The sequence below is a fragment of the Canis lupus genome, chromosome 34 (assembly GCF_011100685.1).
Source record: "Canis lupus familiaris isolate Mischka breed German Shepherd chromosome 34, alternate assembly UU_Cfam_GSD_1.0, whole genome shotgun sequence".
Lineage (NCBI taxonomy): Eukaryota > Metazoa > Chordata > Mammalia > Carnivora > Canidae > Canis > Canis lupus.
The window spans coordinates 12,627,305-12,645,834 of NC_049255.1; the positions used below are offsets into that span (position 1 = coordinate 12,627,305).

An 18,530-nucleotide genomic window follows, 5' to 3' on the forward strand; every position below is an offset into this window, starting at 1 on the left:
GATCAACCAGTGACAATCTCTAATCAAGTCCCATAACTATATGACCCTCAATCCCCATAGCTTCCTCAGTAAAGAACCCTGAATCCCCGGTATCATAAATAGCCCAATCCCCCATTCCATTAAATTTCAACACCACCTCAACCTCATCATCCTTTAAAATATAACAGGCAGTTAATAGCTCAGACAATAAGCCAGTAATGAAAGCTGCCAATACGGCCTTATTAGAAACTCAGACCTCAGGATACTGTTCAGTGGCCATAACAGTCATATAACCAAAAACTACCCAAATAAATTAAAAAGACTATCAACCCTAAAAAAGATCCCCCAAAATTCAACACAATTGTACAACCAATCCCACCACTAATAATACAAGCCCACCAGAAATAGGAGACGGCTTTGTAGCAAAACCTACAAAACTCATTACAAAGACAATATTTAAAATAAATACAATGTATGTTATCATTATTCCTACATGGAATTTAACCATGACTAATGACATGAAAAATCATCGTTGTATTTCAACTATAAGAACATTAATGACCAACACTTGAAAAACTCACTCACTAGCTAACATTGTTAACAACTCATTCATTGATCTCCCCGCACCATCAAACATCTCAGCTTGATGAAACCTCGGGTCTCTGCTAGGAGTGTGCCTGATTCTACAGATTCTAACAGGTTTATTTCTAGCCATGCACTACACATCAGATACATCAACAGCCTTTTCATCAGTCACCCATATCTGTCAAGATGTCAGTTACGGCTGAATTATCCATTATATACATGCAAACAGAGCTTCCATATTCTTTATCTGCCTATTTATACATGTAGGATGAAGGTTATACTACGGCTCCTACGTATTCATAGAAACATGAAATATTGGAATTATTCTCTTCTTTGCAACCATAGCCACAGCATTCATAGGTTACGTCCTACCATGAGGACAGATATCTTTCTGAGGGACAACAGTCATCACAAATCTTCTCTCAGCAATCCCCTACATTGGGACCAATTTAGTTGAATGAATCTGAGGTGGCTTCTCGGTTGATAAAGCAACCTTAACACGATTCTTCGCATTCCACTTCATCCTCCCATTTATCATCACAGCCCTAGCAATAGTCCATCTCCTATTCCTGCATGAAACTGGATCCAACAACCCCTCAGGAATCACATCCGACTCAGACAAAACCCCATCTCACCCTTACTATACAATTAAAGACATCTTAGGGGCTTTACTCCTAATTCTAGTACTAATGTCGCTAGTTTTATTTTCACCAGACCTACTAGGAGACCCAGACAATTATATCCCTGCAAATCCCCTCAACACTCCCCCACACATTAAACCTGAGTGATATTTCCTATTCACCTATGCCATCCTATGATCCATCCCCAATAAAGTAGGAGGGGTTCTCGCCTTAATATTTTTTTTGCCTTTTTTTTTTGCCTTAGTATTCTCTATCCTAATTCTAGCAATTATCCCCTTACTTCACACATCCAAACAACATGGAATAATATTCCGACCCCTCAGTCAATGTTTATTTTGATTACTAACAGCTGATCTACTCACACTAACATGGATCAGAGGGCAACCAGTAGAACACCCCTTCATCATTATCGGCCAAATCGCCTCCATTCTATACTTTACTATCCTCCTAGTCCTACTACCAACTATCAGCATTATCGAAAACAATCTCCTAAAATGAAGAGTCTTTTTAGTATACTTATTACCTTGGTCTTGTAAACCAAAAATGCAGACTAATTATCCTCCCTAAGACTCAAGGAAGAAGCACCAGCTCCACTATCAGCACCCAAAGCTGAAATTCTTCTTAAACTATTCCCTGATAGTTTCCTTGTGACTGACCTGTCGCTACCCTCGCCGCCGTCTTTGGGCCTGCGGAGGCTTTGGCTCCAGCAGCAGACTCACCCCAGGCAGGGGACTCTCCCGGAGCCAGGCAGGAGGAGGCTGTTGGCGGCCCCCAGGTCCCAGAGGACAGAGTGACCTCGAGGGCATGCAGGGCCCCACCTTCTCGCTGTGATGATAGTGGCCCCATTTCCTGAGCATTGTTATCCACTTTTCCATTTGCAGGGTCTGCTGGTGATGTTTCTGGAAAAGGACATGCATGGGCAGCAGATGAGCCTCCAGCCCTAGGACGTGGGCGCACAGTGCCGCGTCCAGTCTCCCTGTGGGGACTCAGAGGAGCCAGGAAGGCACAGACCTCTTCCCTCTGACCATGGCTGGGGGTCTGGGGTGCGTTCCCAGCAGCCCTGGCAGCACTGGGACAGGGCATTTGGGGAGACACCCCTGGGGACGTCCTGGGGGGTGGGGTATGTGGACAGCTGGCCCCACGCCCACTGCCCAATACTGCCTGGTGCCCAGGACGGGCTCTCACCTTGGCCTCGAGGGGGCTGAGGCCGGGCAGCTCCTTCTCCCTGGAAGGCAGGAGGCACAGAGTCCTGAGGCCCAGGCCCGACCCCACAACCCCCTGTCTGGGCCCAGGGCACTCAGAGGGGAGGGTACCCCAGGGAAGGCAGGGGCTTCCCACTGCCTGTGGTCGGGCAGGGGCAGGGTTTAGCATCATCCCATGAATCCCATGGAGACTCTACTCAGCGTGCCTGAAACAGAGGGGACCCTGTGGTGGGGACAAATCTGTGCCAGGAACATGGGGAAAGGAGGGAGCAGAATGGCTCCACTCGCCTAAATCCCGAGGGAGTTCAGGATCCTCTGAGATTGGCTGGGCATGAGAGAAAGGGCCTGTCTGCTTACAGGGAGCAGCCTGACAGCCTTACCTGCTTCTATCGGAGATGATCTCCATTTGGGCCTGACCTGACCTGGTGACTCTGGTCCCCACCTGAGGCTCACCTGGACCTGGTGACTATGATCCCCACATAGGTTCATCGGCAACTGATGTTTAGGATATGGGATGGACCCTCACTTGCTACTGCTGCCCAGGTCCATCCCCAGGGTCTCACTTGTTCCTGGTGATTGTGGTCCTTGTCTGGGCTGACCTGGTGCATCCTTGGCTCTGATCCCCTCCTGGGCCTCACCTGCTCTTGCAGGGTGGTCCCCACCTCTAGTGGGTGCTCTAGTGTCTATGATACTTGTCTGGGCTTCAGCTGTTTGTATTTGGCTATGATAAATAGCCCTTTCCAAAGCCATCAGGGTCTCCAAGTCCTCTTGCCTGGTGATGCAAACCAAACACATCCAAAGATGACACCACATAAAAACCTTCAGAGGACACATGCGTCTGTGTGCCTCCTGTGGGCAGGTCCACATCTGTCTGACTGGAGGGTGGAGACAACCCCATAGCTCTGAGGGGGATGTGCTGGGCTGGAGGATCACACATGGGCACTCACAGTCTGTAGCTGGCTCACCTACAGTCCACTTTCCCAACCATTGTCCCAGACATGCCATCATGCTGAGAGGACAGAGCTCTCCCACCCTCTTATCAGGAGCACAAGGGGACCCAGGAGGCTGCGGGGACTGCTGACCTGATGCTTGGGGTGACGTCTCCCAGCCCAGGGCTGGTGCTGGGATTGCAGTGGATGTGCCTGCCAGAGAGTGTTCCTGTGGGCTTCGGGTAGACTGAGGGTTTCTGTTAGATTCCACAAGCACAAATACCAAAGGGAAAAAGAAATGAACTGGACTTCATCAAAATTAAAAACTTATGACATTAAGAAAACTATTCACCATGACCAAGTAGGATTTATTCCCAGGACACAAGGCTGGTTCAACACTTGTAAAACAATCAATGTGATTCATCATATCAGCAAGAGAAATATCAAGAACCATATGATCCTCTCAATAGATGCAGAGAAAGCATTTGACAAAATACAGCATCCATTCCTGATCAAAACTCTTCAGAGTGTAGGGATAGAGGGAACATTCCTCAACATCTTAAAAGCCATCTATGAAAAGCCCACAGCAAATACCATTTTCAATGGGGAAGCATTGGGAGCCTTTCCCTTAAGATCAGGAACAAGACAGGGAAGTCTACTCTCACCACTGCTATTCAACATAGTACGAGAAGTCCTAGCCTCAGCAATCAGACAAAAAAGAAGACATTAAAGGCATTCAAATTGGCAAAGAAGAAGTCAAACTCTCCCTCTTCGCCGATGACATGATACCCTACGTAGAAAACCCAAAAGACTCCACCTCAAGATTGCTTGAACTCATACAGCAATTTGGCAGTGTGGCAGGATACAAATCAATGCCCAGAAGTCAGTGGCATTTCTATACACTAACAATGAGAATGAAGAAAGAGAAATTAAGGAATCAATCCCATTTACAATTGCACCCAAAAGCATAAGATAACTAGGAATAAACCTAACCAAAGAAGTAAAGGATCTATACCCTAAATACTATAGAACACTTCTGAAAGAAATTGAGGAAGACACAAAGAGATGGAAAAATTTTCCATGTTCATGGATTGGCAGAATTAATATTGTGAAACTGTCAATGTTACCCAGGGCAATTTACACGTTTAATGCAATCAAAATACCATGGACTTTCTTCAGAGAGTTAGAACAAATCATTTGAAGATTTGTGTGGAATCAGAAAAGATCCCAAATAGCCAGTGGAATTTTAAAAAAGAAAGCCATGGCTGGGGGGCATGACAATGCCAGATTTCAGGTTGTACTACAAAGCTGTGGTCATCAAAACAGTGTGGTACTGGCACAAAAACAGACACATAGATCAATGGAAGAGAATAGAGAACCCCGAAGTGGACCCTCAACTTTATAGTCAACTAATATTTGATAAAGGAGGAAAGACTATCCACTGGAAGAAAGACAATCTCTTCAATAAATGGTGCTGGGAAAATTGGACATCCACATGCAGAAGAATGAAACTAGACCACTCTCTTGCACGATACACAAAGATAAACTCAAAATGGATGAAAGATCTAAATGTGAGACAAGATTCCATCAAAATCCTAGAGGAGAACACAGGCAACACCTTTTTTGAACTCGGCCACAGGAACTTGCAAGATACATCTGCAAAGGCAAAAGAAACAAAAGCAAAAATGAACTATTGGGACTTCATCAAGATCAGAAGCCTTTGCACAGCAAAAGATACAGTCAACAAAACTCAAAGACAACCTACAGAATGGGAGAAGATATTTGCAAATGACGGATCAGATAAAGGGCTAGTTTCCAAGATCTATAAAGAACTTCTTAAACTCAACACCAAAGAAGCAAACAATCCAATCATGAAATGGGCAAAAGACAAGAAGAGAAATCTCACAGAGGAAGACATAGACATGGCCAACACGCACATGAGAAAATGCTCTGCATCACTTGCCATCAGGGAAATACAAACAAAACCACAATGAGATACCACCTCACACCAGCGAGAATGGGGAAAATTAACAAAGCAGGAAACCACAAATGTTGGAGAGGATGCGGAGAAAAGGGAATCCTCTTACACTGTTGGTGAGAATGTGAACTGGTGCAGCCACTCTGGAAAACTGTCTGGAGGTTCCTCAAAGAGTTAAAAATAGACCTGCCCTACGACCCAGCAATTGCACTGTTGGGGATTTACCCCAAAGATACAGATGCAATGAAACGCCGGGACACCTGCACCCCGATGTTTCTAGCAGCAATGTCCACAATAGCCAAACTGTGGAAGGAGCCTCGGTGTCCATCGAAAGATGAATAGATAAAGAAGATGTGGTTTTTGGATACAATGTAATATTACTCAGCCATTAGAAAAGACAAATACCCACCATTTGCTTCAAGGTGGATGGAACTGGAGGGTATTATGCTGAGTGAAGTAAGTCAATCGGAGAAGGACAAACATTATATGGTCTCATTCATTTGGGGAATATAAATCATAGTGAAAGGGAATATAAGGGAAGGGAGAAGAAATGTGTGGGAAATATCAGAAAGGGAGACAGAACATAAAGAATCCTAACTCTGGGCAATGAACTAGGGGTGGTGGAAGGGGAGGAGGGCGGGGGGTGGGGGTGAATGGGTGACGGGAACTGAGGGGGGCACTTGACGGGATGAGCACTGGGTTTTATTCTGTATGTTGGCAAATCGAACACCAATAAAAAATAAATTTATTAATAAAAAAATGAAAAAAAATTAAAAACTTATGCCAGCAAAATTTTGACCAAACTACCCACCCTGAGTGCAATGATTTGTCAATAGTCAGTGGGGGGTTCTGAAGGGAGTACAAGGGCCTCCATGTTCCAGTTCGTGAAGAGCAAGTCTGCTTATGGGCCGTGAGGACCCAGAAGCCCTGACTGTCCACCCTGGACCACAGAATGGGGGAATTGGTCATCACCTGCCAGGGTACATGAACCTAGGACAGGCTAGAAAGGTCATGGCTTTGGTCTTCCCTGCACAGAATAATGCTTACAGGGGAGTGGGGGGCCCAATAAGCTGCCTGAGCCCTGACCACAGCCTCCTTCCCTGGCCTGGGGTAGCAGGGAGGCAGCCCTGACCTGGTGGAGCTGTGGAAGGGCTGCAGGAGCTGCCTCATGGACATCACAAGGGGGTCGGTGTGTTCTCACCCCAGCCCATGAGGCCAGCTCCCCCACTTGGACCCAACGGACCCACAGTGGCCCGAGGGGAGCAGGGAGCAGCTCCCACTCACATGTGACCTGTCGCTGTTTGAGCACCTACACATTATACGCAGGAGTACTGGGGAGAGTGGGATAGCTCAGGCACTGTGAGCCAGATCTGGAACACGAGTGCCTCCAACTGCCTGTGGACGCAGACTAAGCGCCAGGCAGCAGTGGAACCCTGGGGCACCACAGTTCCACCCACAATGGGGTCCCATGTCATCACTGTAGGTCAGCAGGGTCCAGTCAGCACTTAGTCCTTCACCCTGAAAGCCAAGGGTGTGAGGGGAGGTCCTGTCACTATGCCAGGTGGGAGGGATGCAGGCACCCTTCCACATCCGTAGTTCCCACCCTCAGGCCCTCCAGGCCTCTCACGCTTCTAGGTAGACTGGGTGTCCCAGCTGTCTGCCCAACCTCAAGGGTCACAGCATGGATTTTGCCCATAAGAACATTTGAGGGGCTCCTGGGTGGTGCAGTCGGTTAAATGTTGACTCTTGATTTTGGCTAAGGTCAGGATCTCGAGGTTGTGGTGTGGAGCCTCACGGGGGGCTCGGGCCCCGGCTGGTGGGGAGTCTGCTTCAGAATCTCCCTTTCCCTCTGCCCCTCCCACTGCATGCTCTCTCAAATCTTTTAAAAATCAACATTGAAGACATTTGGGAGATCTTATCATCTCTGCAGAGGTGCCTTCATATGTGTAACCGCTGTGTAAATGCCTTTCAGGGACAAACCGTGATTTCTATCAGAAACCCCTATTAATATTTATTGAAGTATAGTCACCATACAATGTTACAGTAGTTTCAGTGCTACAACTTGGTGACTCCATTCTGTACATTACTCAGCTCTCCCCATGACAAGTATAGTCTCCATCTGTCCCCGTACAAAGTTACAATAGTACTGACTCCATTGCCTAGGCTGTACTTTCTAAATTTCTGTGGCTTATATATTTGAGAACCAAATGCTTACAGCTCCTAATATTCATCTATTTTGCCCATCTCACATCCACTTCCTCTCTGGCAATCAGTCAATGTGAACCATCACATTAACAAGAAGAAGGACAAAAAGCATACGGTCATCACAATAGTGGCAGAAAAAGCATTTGACAGAATACAACATAGTGTATTTTGAGCATAGTATGTTTTGAGGACATTTCCATCAACAGAATAAAGGCCATGTAGAAAGGCCTGTTGCTGACATTGTACTCTATGATGAACACCTGAAATCGTCTCCCCTAAGAGCAGGAAAAAGACCAGGAAGTCCCCTCTTAGCCCTGGAAGTCCTACCATAGGAAACAGACAAGGAAAAGAAAAGGCATCCACACCTTTAAGGGGGAAGTCAAACTATCCCTATTTGCAGAAGACACAGTACTAGAAACAGGAAACCCTAGAAGCTCCACCAGAACTGTTAGACTTAATGAGTGACATCACTTGGGGACACATAATGAACGTAGAAAGATTGGGAGCCTTTCTGTGTACCAAAAATGAACACTCAGAAAGGAAAATAAGAAAATGATTCCATTCTCCATAGCATCAAAAAGAACAAAATAATGAGACTGAACAAAGGCAGGGAAAGGCTGGTACACTGAAAACTGGAAGACTTTGGGAAGACATTGGGACTCCTGGGGTGGGAGCCTTCCTCTTGTGAAAATGTCGATAGTCCCTGATACAACCCTCACTTTCAATGGAATTCCTATGAAAATCATGGTGGCAGATTTTAGAAATAGGAAAAAGAACCCTAACTTTTGTCTGCCCCTACAAATGACCCTGGACAGCAAAAACAGTACTGAGAAGCAGAACAGAGCTGGATGCTGCACTTTTCTATTTCAAACTATGTCACAGAGCCACAGAATTAAAACTGTGTGACTCTAGGGTCCTGTCTGGCTTAGTCAGTTAAGAATAGGACTCTCAGTCTCACCTCAGGTATTGATCTCGGGGTCATGAGTTCAAGCCCTGAGCTGGGCTATGAATGAGGGAAGGAGCCTAATTAACAAAAATCAGACCCACAATGGTGTGGTCCTGGCATAATCGGATTGAGCAGAAGAGAACCTGGAAGGAAATTAACTCTGATATGATCAACTGATGTTTTTTGAGAATTTTATTTTAAATCCAATTAATTATCATATAGTGTGTTACTCATTTCAGAGGTAGAATTCAAGAGGTGTTGGATATAAAACCCAATGCTCATGACATCACCTTCCCTCCTTCATGCCCATCCCCCTGTTACCCTGTTTCCCACCCCCTTCCCTCCAGCGACCCCCAGTTTGTTTCCTATGATTAAGAGACTCTTTTTCCTCCCTCTCTGTTGTCATCCTCTTTTTCCCCTTCTCTTCACAGATGTCCATCTCTTTTGCTTCTTTAATTCCACATAGAAGTGCAACCATATCGTAATTTTTTTTCCTGACTGACTTATTTCAATTAACATAATACCCTCTAGTTCTATGCATGTCTTTGCAAATGGCAAGATTTCATTCTTTTTGAATGCTGAGTTACATTCATATATATCACATATTCTATATCCATCCATCTGTCCAAAGACATCGTGGCTTCTCCCGCAGTTTGGCTGTTGTGGATACTGCTGCTGTGAACATTGGGGTGCAGGTGTTCTGGCGTTTCACTGCATCTGTATCTTTGGGGTAAACACCCAGTAGTGCAATTTCTGTGTCATAGGGTAGCTCTATTTTAACTCTTTGAGGAACCTCCATACTGTTTTCCAGAGAGGCTGTACCAGCTTGCATTCCCACCAAAAGTGCAAGATTTTCCCCCTTGTCCAGATCCTTGCCAACATCTGTTGTTTCCTGTCCTTTAATTTTAGCCATTCTCACTGGTGTGAGGCGGTATATCACTGTGGTTTTCATTTGCATTTCCTGATGACAGGTGATGTGGAGCTTTTTTCACATGCCTGTTGGCCTTTTGTAGGTCTTCTTTGGAGAAAAGTCCGTTCATATATTCTGCCCATTATTCATTGGATTTTTTGTTTTTGAGTGTTGAGTTTGACAAGTTCTTTAGAGATCTTGGACACCTGCCCTTTATCATTATGTCATTTGCAAATATCTTCTTCTATTATGTAGGTTGCCTTTTAGTTTTGTTGACTGTTTCCTCTGCTGTGCAGAAGATTTTTATCTTCAGGAAGTTCCCAACAGTTCATTTTTGCTTGTTTCCTTTGCCTTTAGAGACCTGTCTTGCAAGAAGTTGTTGTGGCCAAGGTCAAAAGGTTGCTACCTGTGTTCTCTAGGATTTTGATGGGTTCCTATCTCACCTTTAGGTCTTTCATCCATTTTGAATTGATCTTTGAGTATGGCGTATGAGAGTGGTCTGGTTTCATTCTTCTGCATGTGCTGCCCGATTTTTCCAACACCACTTACTGAAGAGACTGTATTTTCTATTGGATATTCTTTCCTGCTTGGTCGAAGGTTAGTTGACTAACTTCTTTTGGTTAGGGTTTCAGTTAGTGTTACGTTTGGTCAGGAGTTCGGGTTTTGTTTAGGGATGGGTGTTAGGGGTTAATGGTTAGGGGCTATGACTAGGATTTAGGATAGGTTCTGGGTTTGGGTTCAAGGCAGGGTTACAGGTAGAGGTTGGGTTAGGTTTTAGGTTTTAGGATTAGGAGTTAGGGTAAGGTTAGGGTTAGGGTAAGTAAGGGTAGGGTTAAGGTGAAGTTTAGGGTTATTTTAGGATTAGGATTATTCTTAGGGTTAGGGGTTACAGTATGGGTTTAGGGATGGTTGTGAGGGGTTAATGGTTAGGGTTAGAGGTTTGGGTTAGGGTTACAGTTAGGGATTAGGGTTAGAAGGTTAAGGTTAGGTTTTAGGGTTTGGATTGGGTGTTAGGGGCTAGGGTTAGGAGATCGGGTAGAGTTAGGGTTTAGGACTAGGGGGTATGGTTAGGGGTATTGGTCACAGTTAGAGGTTGGGGTTAGAGTTTGGGTTAGAGGTTAAGGGTAGAATTAGGGATAGGATTATGGTTGGTGTCAGGGTTAAGGTTAGATTTTAGAGGTCAGAGGTTAGGTTAAGGATTAGGATTAGGGTTTAGGTTTAGGGTTATGGTTGGAGTCATGGTTAGATGTATGGATTAGGGGCTAGTGATTCGTGTTTGGTTTTCAGTTAGTGATAGGTCCAGGGATAGGCGAGATGAAAGTTAGGATAAAGATTAGGTTAGGGTTATTGTCTCTACACAGGTAGAGTTTGGATCTGGGCATCTTCCTGTCACTGGGACTCCTAGTATCTTCAATGGGTTAGTTTTAAGTGTTTTATTTAGGTTTTGGGTTAGGGTTTCTGCTTGGCATCCATCCATTCAGAGGCATCACTATAGAATCAAACTCTATAGTTTGATATAGTTGTCTATGAGAACTATAGTTGTCTATGAGAATAGACATGGCCGGCATCTCCCGAGCTGAGATAAGGAGGGGGTATATGGCTCTAAATACGATTTATTTGGAAATCAATTTCCTTATTCATTTTATCTCTTGTGTGCACTGGTGTCATCAATACTAACAATTGTTATTTTAAAGTTTTACTTGAATTCCTATTTGTTAACATAGTATAATACTAGAAAATGTAGCACACTCATGTGATGGAATATTATTCAGCTATATAAAGGAACAAAGTTCTGATACACACTGCAACATAGGGAAGCTTTGCAAGCATTATGCCGAGCAAAAGGAGCCAAAAAAAAGTGTCCACGTTGTAGGATTCTATTTACATGAAATATAAATATATATAAATATAAATACCCAGAAGAAGTAAATCCACAGTGATGAAGAGCAGAGGAGTGGTTACCAGGGCTGGGGGTGGGGAGGAAATGAGGATGAATCACCTACATGGCAGAGCATTTTATTTTAGAATAATGAAAATGTTGCCAAACTAGAGAGTGGTGATGGTCACCTGATATTGTGAATGTACATAAAGCCACTGAATTGTAGACCTTAAAACGGTTAAAAGGTAAAAATTATTTTATGTGTATTTGAACAGAAAAAATATGAAGACAAAATATTCCTTACTGTTAAAAAGAAGTTGGTCAACTAACCTTCGACCAAGCAAGAAAGAATATCCAATGGAAAAAAAAAACAGTCTCTTCAATAAGTGGTGTTGGGAAAATCGTGCAGCCTCCGTGAGGTTCCTGTGGGGCCGTAGAATCAGAAGCCTCCTCCCCTCTGACCAAGGCCACTGGGCTGTCCTCCTTCTTCCCTCGTTTGCGACCCAAGGTGACCTCCTCCTCCTCCTCTTCCCTCTTCCTGCCCAAGCTGGTCGGCCCCTTCCTCTGCTGCCCACCCTCCCTACCTGATGTTGCTGTGTCCCTGGCATCTACCTGCAGCTCCGCAGAAACCTTCAGGACTGTGGAGGTCCTGTCCTGGGGGTGTGAGTGAGGAGCACCCCTCCGATTCGCCCCAGACCAGACCATCCTCCTATAGAAAGCAGGCTATCGTCCCAGAGCCCCTTAACTCGGGAGTCCTTGCTGAAGGACAGGACACCCCCCAACCCAAAGCAGGAGGCACACACCTGGACCTCCCCACAGCAGGTATGGATGCCACTTCTCTGAGTGCCCAGGGGCCGGCTCCCAGGCCCAGCTCTCTTCCAACCCACACCCCGCGTTTGCCTCCTGGGTCACTCAGCTCCAGCCCAGTGAAGTCATGGTCTTCAAAGGGCTCCAGGGGACGAGGTCCTGATCAGGGGGCATGGGCCAGCCTCCAGAGAGGCATTCCTACAAATGCAAACCCCCACCTGAGATGGATGAAGGGGGCAGAAAGCTCTGTCTGTGACATTCCATGGTGACAGGTCAGCATCATCCCAAGGATCCCGTGGGGACCCTACTCAGAATGCCTGAAACAGAGCGGAACCCAGGTGGGGACTGATCTGGGGCAGGGACATGGGGAAAGGAGGGAACAGAATATCTCCTCTCGAGCCTAGGTGTCCATCGAAAGATGAATGGATAAAGAAGATGTGGTTTATGTATACAATGGAATATTACTCAGCCATTAGAAACGGCAAATACCCACCATTTGCTTCAACGTGGATGGAACTGGAGGGTATTATGCTGAGTGAAGTAAGTCAATCGGAGAAGGACAAACATTGTATGTCCTCATTCATTTCCCTTCAGTGAAAGGGAATATAAGGGAAGGGAGATGAAATGTGTGGGAAATATCAGAAAGGGAGACAGAACATAAAGACTCCTAACTCTAGGAAACGAACTAGGGGTGGTAGAAGAGGAGGAGGGTGGGGGGTGGGGGTGAGTGGGTGATGGGCACTGAGGAGGGCACTTGACGGGATGAGCACTGGGTGTTATTCTGTATGTTGGTAAATTGAACACCAATAAAAAATAAATTTATTAAAAAAAAAGAATATCTCCTCTCCCCGGAATCCTGAGGGAGATCAGGGCCCTCTCAGATTCGCTGGGCATGAGAAGAAGGGACTGTTTGCCCAATGGAAGCAGCCTGACAGCCTTATCTGCTTTACCAGAGATGATCCCCACCTGGGCCTGACCTGATCTGGTGACCGGTCCCCACATGAGCATCACCTGGACCTGGTGACCATGGTCCACACCTGGGCTCATTGGCTACCAATCACCAGGAGCCAAGATGGACCCTCACTTCTACTGATGCCCTGGTCAGTCCCCAGGGCCTCAAATGTTCCTAGTGACTATGGTCCTTGTCTGGGCTGACCAGGCTCATCCTTGGCTCTGATCCTCTCCTGGGCCTCACCTGGTTCTGATGCTCCTGGCCAGCTGTCCCCAGACCTGATGCCCCCAGCCATCAGGCTCTGCTCCTCTGATTTTCATCTCTGCCTGGGCCCTCGCTTCTCAGCTTAGATTCAGATCCCTGATTGGGTCTCATCTCTATTGGCTGGCTATACATCTGGACATCTGGAGCACCTGAGGACTATGATCCCCACCTGGCCTTACCTGCTCCTACTGGCAACAACACCCCTTAGTTCTCATTGGCTGGACTCTGCTATGATCCTCACGCAGTACATAATTGCTGTTACTGCTTATGATACCATTTGGGCCATACCTGCTGCCACATACCTAAGTATACAACCACCTGTGCCTCATGGGGACCTGGTGACTGTGATCCCCACCTGGGTTCATCGGCTACTGGTGTCTAAGATCCAAGATGGACCCTCACTTGCTCCTGATGCCTGGGTCCATCCCCAGCATCTCATTTGTTCCTGGTGACTGTGGTCCTTCTCTGGGCTGACCTGTCATGCTTGCCTCTGATCCATTCCTGGGATTCACCTGCCCTTGCAGGAAGGGTCCCCACCTCTAGTGGGTTCTCTAGCATCTATGGTACTTGTCTGGGCCTCAGCTGATGGTATTCGGCTATGATATCAGCCCTTTCCAAGGCTCGCAGGGTCTCTAGGTCCTCTTGCCTGGTGCTACAAACCAAACACATGCAAGGATGACACCGTATGAAAACCTTCAGAGAACACAAGCGTCTGTGTGCTCCCTGTTGGCAGGTCCTCATCTGTCTGACTGGAGTGTGGAGACAACACCATAGCTCCCAGGGGACATGCTGGGCTAGAGGATAACTCATGGGCACTGACTGTCTGTAGCTCGCCCACCTACCATCCACCTTCCCAGCCACTGTCCTAGGACACGCCATCATGCTCAGAGGACAGAGCTCTCCCACCTCCTTACCAGGAGCACAAGGGAGCCCAGGAGGCTAGGGGAACTGCTGACCTGATACTTGGGGTGACGTGTCCCAACTCAGAGCTGGCGCTGAGATGGCTATGGATGGCTTCAGGTGAGTGTTCCTGCGGGCTTGGAGCAGACTGAAGGTTTCTGTTAGATTCAACAAGCACAACGACCAAAGGGAAAAAACAATGAACTGGACTTAATCAAAATTAACAACTTATGCCAGCAAAAGTGTGAACAAACTACACACCCTGTATACAGTGTTTTGTAAATAGCCTGAGGGAGGATCTGGGGGGGAGCACGAGGACCTCCATGTTCTAGTTTGTGAAGAGCAAGCCTGCTCATGGACCAGAAGGACCCAGAGAGCCCTGATCGTCCACCCCAGACCATAGGGTGGGAGGATTGGTCATCACATGTTGGGGTTATGTACCTAGGACTGGCTGGAAAGGTCATGACTTGAGTCTCCCCTGCACAGAAGAGGCTTACAAGGTAGTAGGGGTCCCGAATGAGCTGCCCTAGCCCTGACCGCAGCCTCCTTCCCTGGCCTGGGGTAGGAGGGAGGCAGCTCTGATCCCATGGAGCTGTGGAAGGGCTGCAGGAGATGCCTCCTAGGCATCACACGGGGTTCGGTGCATTCTCACCACAACCCAGGATGCCAGCACCCCTACTGGGACCCACAGGCGCCACACCCGAGGTGTGCAGGGAGAAACTCTACTCACCTGTGACCTGTCGCTTTGTGAGCACCTACACTTTATACACTGGGGTACTGGGGAGAGTGGAATAGTTTGGGCACTGTGAGCAAATCCAGAGCACAGGTGCCTCCAACTGCCTGGGGTCGCAGAGTAGTGCCAGGCAGTGGTGGAACCCTGGGGCACCACAGTTCCGCCCACAATGGGGTCCCGTGTCATCACTGTAGGTCGGGGGTCCAGTCAGCACTTAGCCTGGCACCCTGAAGGCCAAGGGTGCGCGGGGAGGTCCTGTCTCATGCCAGATGGGAAGGGGTTGCAGGCACCCTCCCACATCCTTAGTTCCTCCCTTCAGTCCCTCCAGGCCTCACCACCCTTCTAGGTAGACTGGGTGTCCCAGCTGTCCTTCCATCCCCAAGGGTTCACAGCATGGATTTTGCACTTAAGAACATTTGAGGGGCTTCTGGGTGGTTCAGTCAGCTAAACATCTACTCTTGATTTTGGCTCAGTTCAGGATCTCGAGGTTGTGGTGTGGAGCCTCAGGTGGGGCTCGGCCCCGACAGCGGGGAGAATCTGCTTCAGAGTCTCCCTTACCCTCTGCCCGTCTCACTGCATGCTCTCTCAAATCTTTTAAAAATCAACATCGAAGACATTTGAGAAATCTTTATCATCTCTGCAGAGGTGCCTTCATATGTGTATTGGGTGTGTAAATGCTTTTTTCTTTTTAATTTTCATTTCTCTAGAATAAATTCCCAGGAGTGCTACTACTGAATTATGTGGTAATTGTATGCAAAATATTTTTTGGACAGAACTGCTAAACTCTTTCCTAGCAGTGATTGTAAGATTTTACAAAACTGTGTGGAAACAGTTTTTTTCAAAGCAATTGTCTAGATACTAGAAGTGTGACTGTTGGACGCTCGGGTGAGATTTATTTAGCCTTGGAAAGAACTGCTAAAATCTCCTCCAAAGCAACCGTGTTTATATCCGCAGCATGAAGGAGCGTTCCTGTCATATACCACCTTCCAGCAACTAGTATCCTCCTTTCTGGGACTTTAGCCTTTCTAGGTGTACCTGGGTGGCTCAGCTGGTTAGGCGTCTGCCTTTGGCTCAGGTCATGATCCCTGGGTCCTGGGATGGAGCCCCGCATTGGGGTCCCTGCTTTGCGGGGAGCCTGTTTCTCTCTCCCTCTGCCTACCTCTGCCCCTACTTGCTTGCTCACTCTCTGTCAAATAATAAAATATTATTATAAATAATATATAATAATTATTATATATAGCATTTCTAAAAGGTGTGTAGCACCATCTCACTGTTGTTCACATTGGCAACTTCCTAATGCTAGAGGATGTAGAGCGCACTTTTGTAGGCTTGCTTATTATCTGTGTCTCATCTTTGTCCAGGTGTCTGCTCAGATAGTCACCCATTGTTAATTAAGTTATCTGTGTTCTTATTGTTATGAGGGGTTTTTTGTGTAGATTGAATAAAAATTAAATAGTTTGAATATCAGATATGTGTTTTGAACACATATTTTCTTTAGTTTTTGAGTTATCTTTAGGTTCCCTGGGCAATGCCTTTCACAGAGTAGCAGTTTTAAATTTGTAAAGCTCACATTACGTTTTTATCTTTTCTGGATCGTGTTTGGTGTTGTGTGTTAAAACGCACCACCAAATTCAAGGTCATGTAGATTTTCTTTTATGCTGCATTTTTGATGTTTTGATAGCTGCGTGTTTTAAGTTTACATACAATGTTGAGTGACTTTTGGTGGAAGTTGTAAAAGTTTTGCCACATATTTCACTTCATATCCTCTGGGTTCCAATTCCTTGTTCCTTAAGTATTTCTGGAGGAGCCCAGATATTGTAGCACATGTCAGTGAGCCATTGCAAAGCTTCTAGGACTCAGCTGGAGCCTTGAAGGAGGCAGGTGGGGCCCTGGCAGTGAGGACCCCGCCTCCTACAGGGCTCCTGCGGTGCCTGAACACCCTGCAGGGGGCGCCCAAGCGCAGGCGCTGCCCCAGGGGGCTGGCAGGTGCAGGGGCCTTGTCCACCTGCAGGAACAGGAGCCCCCGCGCTGGGGAGGCTTGGGGAGCACGTGGGGCCGCGGCCACTCTGACAGCAGCCCCGGCCTCCTCGGTCCCCGGGGTGAGGCTTCGGGCAGAGGTGGGGCCACGTCCACGCAGGGGGGAGCCTGGCCTCCTCAGGATCCGTGGTGGTGAGTATGGGGCTGACGGAGGGCCCGACATGCCTACAGAAATTGGTGTTTCAAAACCCGCTGTGGAGGCTTCTGGAGACATTGGTCGGGTCCACGCAGACATCAGCAGGGACTCTTCAAAACCACAGGTAAGGGATAAGTTAGAGTTAATGTTAGAGTTAGGGGGTAGGGAGTAGGGTTAGGGGTTTGGGTAAGGTTGAGGTTTAGGGATAGGGTTTAGGGGTCAGGGTAAGGGCTTAAGGTAAGGGTTGAGTTAAAGTGAGGGTTAATGTTAGGGTTAGTGTTTAGGGTTAGCGTTAGGGTTGGGGTTGGGTTAGGAGTTAGGTGTTAGTGTTAGGATTTCAGTTTTGTTACGTTTGGTTTAGGAGTTAGGGTTTGGGTTGAGGGATAGGTGTTAGGGATTAATAGTTAGGGTTATGGTTCGGGGTTAGGGTTAGGGGCTACGACTAGGGTATGGGATAGGTTCTGGGTTCGAGGTAAGGTTACAGGTAGAGGTAGTGTTAGGGTTACAGGGTTACGGTTAGGTTTTAGGTTTTAGGATTAGGAGTTAGGGTTGGGTTAGGGGTTAGGGTATGGGTAGGGTTAAGGTGAGGTTTAGGGTTAGGGTTTGGGTTTAGGATTAGTTTTAAGGTTAGGGGTTACAGTTTGAGTTTAGGAATGCATGTTAGCGGTTAATGGTTAGGGTTAGAGGTTTGGGTTAGGGTTATGGTCAGGGGTTAGGGTTTGAAGGTTAAGGTAAGGTTTTAGGGTTTAGAATTGGGGGTTAGGGGCTAGGGTTAGGAGTTCAGGTAGAGTTAAGGTTTAGGGCTAGGGGTTAGGGTTAGTGGTACTCGTCACAGTTAGGGGTTAGGGTTAGAGTTGAGTTAGAGGTTAGGGGTAGAGTTCGGATTACGATTATGGTTGGTGTCAGGGTTAGGGTTAGAGGTCAGAGGTTAGGTTAAGGATTAAGGTTAGGAATTAAGTTTATGTTTGGAGTCATGGTTAGCTGTATGGATTAGGGGCTAGTGATTCATGTTTGTTTTTCAGTTAGTGATAGGTCTAGTGTTAGGTGAAAGTTAGGATTAAGATTAGGGTTAGGGTTACTGTCTGTACACAGGTAGTGATTGGTTCTGGGCATGTGTCTGGCACTGGGACTCCAAGTATCTTCAATGGGTTAGTTTTAAGTGTTTTCTTTAGGGTTAGGGTTAGGGGTTACAGTTAGTGTTTAGGGTTAGGGGTTAAGGTTAGCCTTTAGGGTTAGCGTTAGGGTAAGGATGGGGTTGGGTTAGGAGTTAGGTGTTAGTGTTTAGGGTTAGTGTTAAAATTGGGTTAGGGGTTAGGGTTAGAAGTTTGGGTTAGGGTGAGGGTTTGGATTTAGGGATGGGGGTTAAGGGAAAATGGTTAGGGTTAGGGTTAGGGGTTTTTGTCTAGGGTTATGGTTAAGGGGTTAGGTTCAGGGGTTACTGCTAGGG

The 18,530-nt window shown here is 46.8% G+C and overlaps 1 long non-coding RNA gene across 2 annotated transcripts; it reads right to left on the reverse strand.

Annotated features, from left to right (window-relative positions):
• Positions 1–1,842: 1,842 nt before the first annotated feature.
• On the reverse strand, positions 1,843–15,034 carry LOC119867438. 2 transcript variants are annotated; one of them, XR_005383535.1, is made up of 3 exons: positions 14,908–15,034; positions 14,234–14,335; positions 1,843–2,104 (listed from the first exon to the last, which is right to left on the reverse strand). It is a non-coding gene; the product is annotated as an uncharacterized LOC119867438 (long non-coding RNA). The 2 variants fall into 2 exon arrangements; XR_005383536.1 differs by lacking the exon at positions 1,843–2,104 and adding an exon at positions 12,935–13,929.
• Positions 15,035–18,530: the final 3,496 nt, after the last annotated feature.